Source organism: Saccostrea cucullata, unplaced genomic scaffold (genome assembly GCF_032062105.1).
Source record: "Saccostrea cucullata isolate Sc308-1 unplaced genomic scaffold, CSIRO_AGI_Scuc_v1 ctg1311, whole genome shotgun sequence".
Classification (NCBI taxonomy): Eukaryota; Metazoa; Mollusca; class Bivalvia; order Ostreida; family Ostreidae; genus Saccostrea; species Saccostrea cuccullata.
The window spans coordinates 38907-52029 of NW_026927114.1; the positions used below are offsets into that span (position 1 = coordinate 38907).

Below are 13123 nucleotides of genomic sequence, written 5' to 3' on the forward strand. Positions count from 1 at the left end.
TGAGGAAATGTAGTTAATAAAACAATTTCAAGAATTTTCATTCCCATTCAATAAAATATGGGGTAGTTATTACTTTTCCGTAGGATTTTAGATATAATATACCAAATTTTAATTGCAACTTTTGGGTTTGCGCCGCCTTCCTACACCAGACAATGAAATATGTCTTTTAAATTGGAATAATTTGTGTAGTTACTCCATATTTGTCCATAAATTTATTAGATAGTGTTGTTTTAACCTATATACGAAGTTTCATTCATGTATGACGTAGGGTTCCTACAAAACAACGCTTGTCTACGGAATTTTGGGACAACCCTCGTAGATGATTGCAAAAGATGGACACTACTTTTCACTGAGGAAAACACCATAAACAGAGATATGCAGACCTCAGGGCCTGCGGTATGACGACGAAAATCATCTTCTCTGGATTGGATCTAAAAGAATCGTCACAGTCAATATGTACAGATACATAGAAAGGTAGGACTATGCTGCTGGTAATGGTAATTAAGTTATCATACACATGAACACATATTCGCCTCCCCGAGACACATTTACACATGTATCATTTCTTCTTGAGAAATTATAAAACACAAGAATTCCTCTTAAGATTTAAGTAACCTATCTAAGTAGATGACTGTTTCGTCATATGGGACACAAGTGAGGATCAATTAATGGAAGTTTTTGATATTCCCAACATCCTGTGCCCTACTTTGAAATTCACCATGGATTCGGATGGTAAAATGTTTTCCTATTTCGACGTTATGGTTATCAAAAAAGGAAACCGCATAAAAACGGAAGTTTTCTACAAAGTAACAGATAATAAGCAATACCTAATATTTGATTCTTGTCACCCTAGACACACCATGAATTATATCCTATACAATTTATCCAGACGTCTTTGTACAATAATTTCCGATGCAGAAATCTTGGAATCACGTCTCACAGAATTACAGGAATTACTCTTTCAAATACACTATCCTAAACGCTTGATTCAAAACGGAATTAACAAAGCAAAATCTCAAGAAAAGATCTACTCACCGTGAAAAACAAACCAGTTAATAATGTCATACCATACGTATCAACGCATAACCAGAGATTTTCAGCATTATTAGAACTAATCTGCCCATCTTAGAGGATGATCCAGACATGAAAAAAAAAGAGATTTCACAGATCATTAAGAGTAAACGACAAAGTCCGTCTCTTAAATAAATTCTTACGAAAGCATCATTTTCTACTAACAACAATGGACCAGCAATGATCAACAGATGCAACAAGCCCAGATGCAGTACTTGTCCATACCTAACAGCGGGGTCTTAATTTCAATTTAAAATCGGGTGCGAATATACAGTTAAAACATCAATGTCATGCACCAGCTCTAATCTTATACATGTGATAACCTGTGCCGGTTGTGGTAAAAATTATATTGGCCAGGCAGGAGACACCCTGAAACATAGAATGACCGTACACCGACAACAGATTAGGGAACCAAAATACCAGTGTACCGCCGTTAGCGAACATATTAGAAACTGCCAGAAATAAAACCCCAAATTTTACTGTTTTTCTTTTCTATAAATTTCGAAGGGATACTACAGAAAATAACGTGAAACCAAAGAAAAACATTTTATAAACAGACATAAACCTGTTTTAAATGCATCATAATTATATTTCGTTTAAGAAATATGTTTTTACCCGCATTATATAACTGTACTATATGTATAAAAATATATATATCTCCAATGAAAAATACTCAAGAATCACAAAACTCGAAAATCATTTTTACTGATAGGCTTTCTGCCTAATGGTCAGACAGTTAAAAGTGCGCTCAAAAAACATGTCATTATATTTTCTTCTTCATAACATTCGTCAAAGACAGTTAAAAAATGAATACAGTCTGTTCTCTATTCATTTAACCCTGTTTTTTTTAATTCAAGAAGAGTGAAGACATTTTCCCTCTTATGGTCGATGCTTTTGAGTACAAAACAATGTAAGGAACCTTTTGTTTACATAACGATACCAATGTTGACGTACCATATATGTCATTCTAATAAATGATAAATCAGCACTTAGTTGGTCATTTTTTTACATCTGAGTTACCTGTCCTTAAAACACAACATCGTACAATTCAATTATGACTAATAAAACATTTTCATGATTTAAATAAATGTGGGCATAAGTTATTATCTTTTTTGATAATTTCATGTAACTATAAATCTGCCAATGACATGTTTTTTCACCATATGTGTAGCTTCAAAATGAGTTTGAAAGAACTTTGAATACTGCTGTTAAAAAGTAAAAGATTATCAAAAACCGTAATGTCATGTAACCCATACTACATTTTTTTTTCTTTTTTTCCTTTAGCGGGGAACACGGATTCTCAAAAAAAAACTTGTTTACATTTCTTTTAAGAAAAATGTAATACGCATTTATCTTCACTTTATATTTCCAAGTATGTTTTTCATGAAACAAAGTTATGTCTTTGATGTACAGTTTCAACCAATTGAGTTTTCAAAGACTTTTTAACATAAAACTATTAAAAGAGAACAAGTCTATTGCTTTATTTTTCGATGTTCTGCAAAATATAAAACCCGATGAGTTCAGAGTAGCTCTGGCAGTGGCTCTGGTGAGAGTTAGCGAGACTACAGCGAGATAGGGTAAATGATTCACGAAAATGTGGCTAGGAAGTGACTAGCACGTGGAGACATGGTATACAGAAAAGTTATGTTGCGTTTCAGTTTTCACCATTCTATAATATCTGTAGAATGGTACTTCAATCGATCTCTCTTGAATTCATTCAAACTTATTAAATAAATATTCTCTATGATACAATTTAATTCTGCAGTGACTCTGTCATGAATTAAAATTTCTTTTTGGACAATTTTTTTTTTCATGGGAACAGGGACTATATTTTTTGGCGTCAAATTAGCAAATGAAGAACTAACTTGACTTTTACTGACCAATCAGCTAAATGAGAATTACATTATGGCATTCTATAAATACTGCAGGAGTTTTACGCTTGAAAGAAAAGGAAAATTTTTTTGGCGGTCGTAAAGGCACCGTTTTCCATCTATCACGTAGATGAAAAGCATCTTTTTTAATTCTATTTTTTCCACACTTACACTGACTACAATGCATTTGTTAAATAAGCAGTGGTAATCAAGGTTTCTCAAAGTCACATTCCAAAGAGATTTGTGTTTGTATTAATTCCTTTGTTGTACTATCGGTGAATACATTTGTCAGGTCCCAAAACACGAGATCACGAGAACATTATGTAAAAATATTTTGTCTATTTAAATGCATGAGATGTTACTCGTTCCCTTGAAGCGCTTGTGTTCTTTTTGAATTTTTTTTAATTGAATTGAATTGAACTCGACACAAACAACATTTTATTAAATATATTTTTTCTAGTTACAAAATATTATAAATGCCGTAACATCTTTCTTAATTTCTAGACTGTATTTTGTTCATAAAAACATTTTTTGCACTCAATTGACACGAACATAGATTGATCTGAGACACGTGTTCGAAGTAAAATGTAAACATGCTTTAGCATAAACGTTTTAATTCAACGATTGGTCAGTTGCTCTTGGTAAGATTATCTTGGCGCATCAATAACAATACCAATAATCATATTAGGCAAAGAAAGGTTTGTCAGTGTAAATGATGTTACACATTTTTAACAGCGTATCGGTCGCTAGTGAGTCCTAATTTTCCCCGTAATTTGTGATACGATTTATTGATATTTTAGCCCCCTCCCCCATAAGCCACTTTTTCTGTTGAAAATCGTGAAAGTCTTTCAGAAAATTCTTGACACACATTTTTCACAGGACATGTTTTCAAAAGAAACAGACTATAGCAATTTCCTGTTTGATGCCAATTTTATCTATAAAACCGATTCTACTCTATAACCTCTGAATAGGTCAACCTAAACCATCTGGCTTGAATTTAAATCACAATAACAATAGTAGGGGTGATGTATGCCTGTAAATAAAGTTCTGTTTTGTATGGAAGATACACACTCTTATTCTCGGTGTATTTTTATATTGCTTTGATAGATAAGTTCTGATTTGTTGGAAAGATAAATATTCAAGTACCCGGTGTATCTGGTATTCCTTTTAATAGCAGATAAGAATTGTTTTATAAAATATCGCATGCACTTCACAAGGTACATTGTCATGTGCGGGCGAATGTGTAGTGCTTGAAGTAAACTCTTAATGATTTTAACTTTTAAAACAGGTAAGAATTAAGAATAACTTCTCTATCCTGATCAAAACATAGAAATTCCAAATTTATACAGATATATTTAAGACGTATTTTCACCTACTACCGACTTTACATCATGTGGACATACCATTCAAGATTTACAATAATTATATAATTTGGGATCGGGTTGTTAGACGGGTGCAGGGGACCCCCTTTCCCTGATATGTTTTCTGAAAGTAATTTTCTTTTTACTTTTACATTCTTCAGCTGTCAGTTTCCCTTGACAATCCTCCTTTCTTTTTAATTCTATCTTTAAAAACAGTCTGACAATACATTTTTCTCGTGGGAACTACATGTAAAATAGATTTTAATAATTCTATTTAGTAATACGACTTGTAATGTACATTTACATTTTTAATTGGCTTGGACTTCATCAAATGCAGAGAAGTAATGAGTCGTATCATTTAATCATTGAAACATATTATAAAACAATTATTGTTGGTTTTTTTTGTCAATACAATGATTCAGAAAACTTCTAAGTAAAATATTCATATTACCGTTCGGGCTCAGTGAATATTGTACTCCTCGGGTGACTTCAAAAATAGCGATTATTTAAGAATGAGGTCGAAAAATGTTGTTTGAAAGATAAAAGCCGGGGCGTTAGCCGAGGCTTTTATATTTCAAACAACATTTCGAGACCGAGGAGGTTATCCTGCAACATTCAGGACTACAAGGACTTTATTCCTATTCTACAAAGATCACGAAGATTGAAAAAATATGGCTGATCGTTTCATCTCTAGAGAAACGAAATAGGTCACCATGTCTCGATTACGCTCTTTCATTTAACACCAGAGGGAAAATTTGTTTGCTTATCTGTGTATGGAATGCACACAATTTGAGCTTTCGTTGCATTAGAAATAGCCTTTTTAAATTTCAAATTTGTTCTTTATATATATTGATTAATTTTAATGAGTATACAATCACAAAAGCATGTTCCTGTTTAACTGCTTTATTTGTGTTTAAATGTGTAGGGAGGTCAGTGGAATAGCCCCGCTTGGCTATAAAAACCAACATTCATCATCAACTGGATGCAATTTACAGTGTTCAGACTGCAATCGATGTGGTCTAAATAAGAATTTCATTTCAGAGTCGAATACTTATTTCAACTGTACAGGTTTGATAGGTGTTTCTGATCTGATAATTTTTTGATGAGGTTCGTGATTTATTGGAGAATGATGTCCGCAGCATTTCTTTGAAGTCTTCAATAATCGTGGTAGAATGTATCATATATATCAAATATGTACTAAAGACAAATGATATTTCAAGAAACTTTATAAATAGCAATCCTTCCTACCGAAAAAAGAGAATATTAATTTCGGTTTCTGTGGCCGTCAGCTCGTCCGTCTAGTTGTCTGTTATCTACAGTTCTCTCTGTCTGTCGTAACACTTTCGTTTCCTCGTGATATCTTAAAAAAACTTTTTGCTTTTAATGTGAAATTTTCCACAACTCCCTGTGGTCTAAGAAGACCATGATTGATTTTGAGATCAAAAGATCAAGGTCGTTTATAGATACTTTCTGTATGTGAGTAACACTTTCATTTCCGGGCAATATCTTAAGAAGCTTTTGACTTTTTGCATTTGTACTTTATTTTGAATGACCCCCATGGCTCCGCTCGCCCTTTTTTAAATGCCCCCTTCGACCCCTCCCTTCAGTAAATCCATATATACATTTTTTTATTTATTTCCTTTAGTAAATAACACGTTCGATCCTGATATTTAAATTCTTAAACTTTTTTGTCAAGTATATTTTTAGTTTCTACACACATAACTTAATAAAAAATCAAATCAAAATATGGGAGTCAATATGCTTCTTTTGGAGCTACAGTACATTAAATATGACCTTTTTGCACTGAAATCTATGTCTTAATAAATGATTACATCTTCAATGTTTTCCCTGTAATATTTTTATCCAAATGAAGCAGGGTATAAAATAAACTATAAGTCTATTTAAAAATAGACACTTTAAATTTTGGCGAAGAATAAGTTTCAAATTCCTACGCATAATCAATTATTTGACCTTTGTGCACTCACAAAATGGGATTTTTCTTGCATTAAAGATTTAATAAGCATGAAAATTATTTTAATGTCTTAAACTTTTACTGAATTTCAGAAGATAGGTCAAAAGTATGTTAATTATTCAGAAAAGAACATCAAAATTGGGGATATATATGATGTAAGTTTTTAGATATTACGAAAAAATTGTAAATTTTCTTATAAAATTGGCTCAATTTTTTCCCTGGACTTTCAGAATATATTAACTACCTTTGTCATAATTTGTCGATAGAATTCATAAGAACAGAATTGATAGATATTTCAGAGCACGCATAACACATTTCACAGCAAAAAACAGCTTTGTGTGCAACCAGCACTGAAAAATAGAAATCTAAAATTAACAGTACTGTATAAAGTTCAAAAGGTATAAATTGATAATTTTCTTTTAAAAAAAACCTTCCGCCACAAAAAATAGTCCCTGACTAATCCTACTTGAGTGGAATTTAATTGCGGTTATTGCAATGGTTAGAGTTAAATTTGCATTGTAGAATCTAAATTCAACGCTAAAACTTAAAAACGATGCAGAATTTTAGAAATAAAGGTCTAGACCAAAATCGAATCAAAAGCAGAGGATCGAAATTTTTCAAGTCTAACAGATCATCCCACTTGTCAAAACAAATAAATGTCCGACAGTGATATTTTCCTTAGCATATTTTTTTTAAAAAAGAAACGTTGTTCTGTATCTTTATTGCTGAAAAAAAAATGAAAGAAGTTGGGTTAAATCTCAATGTTCCTTTGACCTTACATCTTTGTTTACATCTCTATATTTAGACAATCGCGTCATTGTTAAACCAGTTAGACCAGTTGTTGCTCCTTGGATGTTCATGTGCATTTTGTATGTTATGTTATCATTGTGTTTTCCGTCCAAGTAAAAGCATGTGTTGAAATTTGGCGCCTTGTTGTTTTATCGAGTCTAAACAGAACTGCGGCGACGAGGATTAAAGTATCAGGATGGCAGCAGTATTCGGGAAAATAGATTCCTTTGAAGAGGGTAAGGAAACCTGGCAACATTACTGTGAGCGGCTTGGACATTATTTCATAGCTAATGGCATCGGTGACACCGAGGAGGCGGATCTAAAATAACGCCGGTCGATTCTACTAAGCGTGTGTGGCAGTAGAATATACAAATTGATGAGCGACTTGTTAGCGCCAAATAAACCAGGTACTAAAGTTTTTGCAGAACTTGTAAAACTCGTGCAGGATCATTATGCACACATACCTCAGAAATTGTTCATCGATACAAGTTTAACAATCGTTTTCGTAGACAGGGTGAGTCTGTGGCATCGTATGTGGCCGAACTACGTCATTTAACAGAACATTGTAATTTTGGTCAAACCATGGAAGTCATGATTCGTGATCGTCTGCTGTGTGGTATCATGGATGGCGAAATTCAGAGGCGTTTGTTGGCTGAGAAGGATTTAAGCTTCAAGAAGGCATACGATATTCCAATATCCATGGAAACTGCAGCGAAAGGAGTTGTTGACCTACAGAGTGGAATAGCGCACACAGAAAAAGTAAATAAAGTTAGTGCAACTGGCAAATCACACAAAGACAAAAGTAATGTGAAGTGTTTTTACTGTCATTTGTTTGGACATATTGCAGCAGAATGTAGAAAAAAGAAGGCGGACCAAGCTGCGGGTGTAACGACGAAAAGTGACCCCCGTAGAATATTGACCGGGGTTCATTTTTCTACGTAGAAATTTTACCCCCTGGTCAATATTCTACATAGAAAAATGACCCCCTTTTCTGTAGAAATTATGGCCTTGGGGTCGTTTTTCTCCGTGTGCATTTTGGAAAAATGACCCCGTAGAATAATGACCCCTTGTCATTTTATTGATACAAAAACATTCATTTTGGTAGGAAAATTTTTGTTAGGTGAATGTATACGGTTAATATCAAGCAACCTTATGCTCTGAAGAAGACGTTAGATTAAATCTTATAATAATATTTCGTTTTCTATTAATGAAGTTTCAAACTTCTCATACAAAATAGGGATGATTTAATTTTTAAAAATAAGTACGAAATTAAATTGCCTCTGACCTATGACACAAAGAAAAGAAAAAGTGATTAGCTCAAAACCTGTAAAATGTCTTGTTGTTTGCGAGTGTCAACAAAAACTTAACAAAATTGGGGTTATAGCATAAAACATGATTAACACAAAAAAAAAGAAGAAGTGCTCGCGTCTTCACCGTTTTCCCCGTTTGTCCTTACATGTGATGACTTTAGGAGGTTTTTTTTACCAATAGAAAAAAACAAATGTTTGATTATGAAAAAGTTGTTACTTTTCATATTATACTAATGCCCCCGTTTAAATGAAGTTTCGGGGGTATATGGTTTTTTTTACCTGTCCGTCCGTCTGTCTGTTTGTCTATTGTCCACAAAAACTTGAACCTTGCCCATAACTATAGATTGGGACTATGGCTTTCATATTCTATGTGTTTTTTGTGACAAGACCTTTTTTGTGTACAACCAATTTTGACCTTTTGACCTTGGAGTAAGCATCTCCTGCCAACCGGTCACATCCGCCGTGCACTCCTTTTCATGATGGGGAAATAACGGAAAATTTTGTCGTCAATTCAGTGCATAAATAATGGACTAACAATTAAAATGAAAAACATCAGTCAGTATTGCACCCAATGAAAAATTGTATTTGCTGACAAGGTCATTTTATCGTCCATAGAACTTACGAACTGATCACTTTAAACGAGACTGCTGATATTCTTCTTTCATCAACTTGCTTGTCAATAATTTACCTCGTTTTATAAATTGTTCATACGTAGAGCATGCTCTTGCGTACCGAATCAACTGAGATATATATACTACGTATGCAAAGATGTTGTGTATTGTTGCATAAGTACTCCGTATGCAGGTTATGAAGGTGTATATTGCTGCATAATTAAGGGAAGTTGATTATAAAAAAGTTAAAGTCATTAAGCTTATCATATAGCTTGGTTGTTAAATTACCATTGACGTCTTTTTCAAGTAAAATGTTCAAGTATGACACAGATGTGTCAGACTCTGTAGTATCTTTTATCTCAAGCTAACCAGGATATATCGTATCGACGTAGGAGTGGAAATTGCCATAGTTAATTGACAATACGTCTTTGGTATATCTAATAAATGTTGAGTTGAAGGCCACAGCAAGTGTTTTCTTCTTTTCACGTATAAGACTTAAGAGTATCCACATCTGATTCACACTACTTGTTAAATATATATTTTTGTACAGTACTCTTGAAGTTTTTCATTGGGATTCTGCAAGCCACAAATAAATTTATACCAGATACATTTATCGTAATGCTACTATTAAGATATGCAATCAAATATATGTTGAAAAGGATTAAAGTAAATAAAAAGTCCCCCTACTTACACTTGAAAGTATGAAAAAATATCAGGAGACACAGATATAAGGTTTTATAGTCTAAAAAAGCAGGGGGTCAAATTCCTATGGGGGTCATTTTTCATCGTGTGTGGAGTCGTAGAATCAATGGTCTGGAATGTTTTTCTACAGTCGAAAAATGACCCTGCTTGTCGCAGAATATTTCTACGTAGAAAAATGACCCCCTGGTCAATATTCTACGGGGGTCACTTTTCGTCGTTACACCGGCCGGGGAAAAGGAAGCTCAACATAAAAATCGCATAAAGTACCGCAGAAAAAAAGAGGTCATTTTGGGAATTACAGACCAAAGAATCATTCCTGAAGCGAAAATGTGCATGCTGTATGTGATTCACCTGATGATGAAGAAGAAAACGCAGAGTGTACCTTGTATCATATGGTGGATCAAGGCAAGAAACCACCATATTGTGTGTCTTTGAATTTGAATGGAGTGGGTCAGTCAATGGAGTTGAATACTGGAGTCAGTAAGACTGTCATTAGTGAATAAGCATACAAGACCATTTGTAAATCTGACCCTCAGTTAAACTTTGAACCTTCGTTTACAAAACTGCGTACTTACACTGGGGAACTTATTCCAATATTGGGAACCGAGCAGTTAAGTGTGACCTACAAAGATCAGAGATATAACTTGAAGGCAGAAGTTGTCAAAGAAAAACACCGTGCTTACTTGGCCGTGATTGGCTGGATATCATTAAGCTGTGCTGAGATGAAGTAATTCAAGTGAAAACGGACGCGAACACTGACGTGGATCAGGTTCTTAAGAAGTATGAAGTTGTGTTCAAGAAAGGATTAGGAACAGTTCAAGGAGTGAAAACCAAAATTTATGTTTACTCTCATGAAAAACCAAAATACTTCCAAAATCAGAAGTCGTTCTCCACCTTTTACATTGAAATAGAAAATCGAACAAGAGTTGGATAGATTACTTCGTGAAGGAAGTGGTACCCCTGTTTTCAGAGTGGGCGACCCCTATCGTATCAATCGTACCAATAGTTAAAAGTGACAAGACCGTGCGTATGTACGGTGACTATAAAGTTACAGTGAACAGAGTGTCTAAGCTGGACAATTACCCTCCTATTTGCTATATTAGGCGGTGGTGAACAGTACTCCAAGCTTGATCTGAGCCAGGCCTATCGGCAATTAGAGTTGGATGAAGAGTCCAAGAAATATACCACCATTAACACTCATAAGGGACTTTTCCAGTACAATCGTTTACCTTTTCCCTGTATCTCGTCTGATCCTGGCATATTTCAGAATCTACTTCAGGGCATAACAAGTGTTACTGTTCGCTTAGATGACATACTCGTGACGGGGAAAACCCGACATGAACATTTACAGAATCTTGAACAAATGTTACAGAAGTTTAAAAAACCTGGAGTTCGACTGAAAAAAGAAAAGTGTGTGTTCATGGCCGATGAAGTTACATACCTTGGACATCGTATGAACAAGTATGGACGACAGCCAACTGAAGACAAAGTGCAAGCTATCAAGAACTTGCCTGAACCTAGTAACATCAAAGAACTACAGGCCTTCCTTGGAATGCTTAACTATTATGGTTGCTACTTACCAAAATTGTCAACTGTGCTAGCACCATCACATGTACTCTAAGCTAAAGAATAAAGATGTATCATGTTCTTGGGGATCTAGGCTGTCAAAAGCTATGCAAGAAGCGAAAGACTTTTTGAAATCTTCATCTCCACTAGTTCATTTTAATTCCACAAAGAAGCTTGTCATATCCTGTGATGCCTCGCCAACTGGATTGGGAGTGGTTGGGTCACAAATCACAGATGAAGGGGAAAAACCAATAGCTTACGTGTCAAGAATACTTGCTCCAGCAGAAAAAAAACTACTCTCAGTTGGAAAAAGATGGACTTGCGATAATTTTTGGAGTGAAAAACTTCACCAGTACCTCTATGGTCATATTTTTTTCATTTATACAGACCATAAACCTCTGTTAGGACTATTCAAACCTGACCGAGCCATTCCAACAATGGCCGAAGCTCGAATACAGAGATGGGTGTTAATCCTTGCAGGATACGAGTACGAAATATTGTACAAGGAGGGTAAGAAGAATGGTAATGCAGATTGTTTTAGTCGTCTACCGCTCAAGGAGAGTGTGGATGTACCCCTGCCGGATGAGACCATTCTATTTATTGAACGCTTCGATGGTACACCAGTACATGCTGAAGAAATCGAGGAATGGACACAGTCAGATCCACTTTTGCGTCAGGTGATATATTTCATTCAGAATTGATGGAAAGAGAAGAACAGTAATGAGAAACTTCGTCCGTACTTCAGCAGACGGAACGAACTTAGTACACATGAAGGCTGTATTCTTTGGGGTAGTCATGTAGTGATTCCATAACAAGGCATGGAAAAGTTATTGGATCTGTTACATGAAGGACATCCTGGAATAGTCCGGATGAAAAGCCTAGCAAGGAGCTACTTATGGTGGCCCGGTCTAGATGAAGAAATAGAGAGGAAAGAACTCGGATGTGAAGATTGTCAGATGCAAAGTGCCACGCCAGCAGTAGCACCGTTACACCCCTGGGAGTGGCCAGATCGTCCATGGTCCAGAATACATGCCGATTACGCAGGACCATTTATGGGATCCATGTTTTTGATCATTATCTATGTGTACAGCAAATGGATCGAGGTGTATAAGACATCTACTTCTACATCTGAAGTGACCATTGAAAAGTTCAGACAAGTGTTTGCTACACACGGAATTCCCGATGTACTTGTCACAGACAATGGGACCTGTTTCAAAAGTCACGAATTTGCCATTTTTACATCAGAGAATGGTATTTGACATGTGAAGACCTCACCATATCAACAGCATCGAATGGTTTGGCCGAGCGTGCAGTGCGAAGGAATGAAGAAGATGAACAAAGGGCCTGGAGCGCTGATGACCAAATTGCAAAGATTTCTATTGAACTACCGCACTACACCACAGACCACAACAGGTGTCGCTCCAGCCGAGCTACTCATGAATCGGAAATTACGCACAAAGCTGGATTTCGTCAAGCCAGAGATTCGAGAATGAGTAGGAAATCGACAGAGGAAATTCAAACATTATCATGATCTACATGCGAAAGGACGGACATTCATGGAAGGAGATACAGTTATTACAAAAAGCTTTCCAAGTGGACGGTTGATATGTGGAGAAATAAAACAGAAGACATGATCAGTCTTGTACAAAGTTGCTTTTCCAGACGGCGTAACTACTAGCAGACATGTTGATCATATCAAAGAGCGACATTTCATACCTCAAATGGTATCCGACAATTCGGAGGAAAGCGAAAGTCTTGATGACCCGTTAACCGTAGAGGAGGCACCGAGACATACCGGTACACCTGCACAGCCGGAAAGTGTATTCAAGGCCAATGCGACTCTACCGTTATCCAGTACGCCGCGACCGTC

The 13123-nt window shown here is 35.6% G+C and overlaps 1 pseudogene; it reads left to right on the plus strand.

Moving 5' to 3' along the window:
• Positions 1–7251: 7251 nt before the first annotated feature.
• Positions 7252–12887, plus strand: LOC134273499 (uncharacterized protein K02A2.6-like; annotated as a pseudogene).
• The last annotated feature ends 236 nt before the right edge of the window (positions 12888–13123 follow it).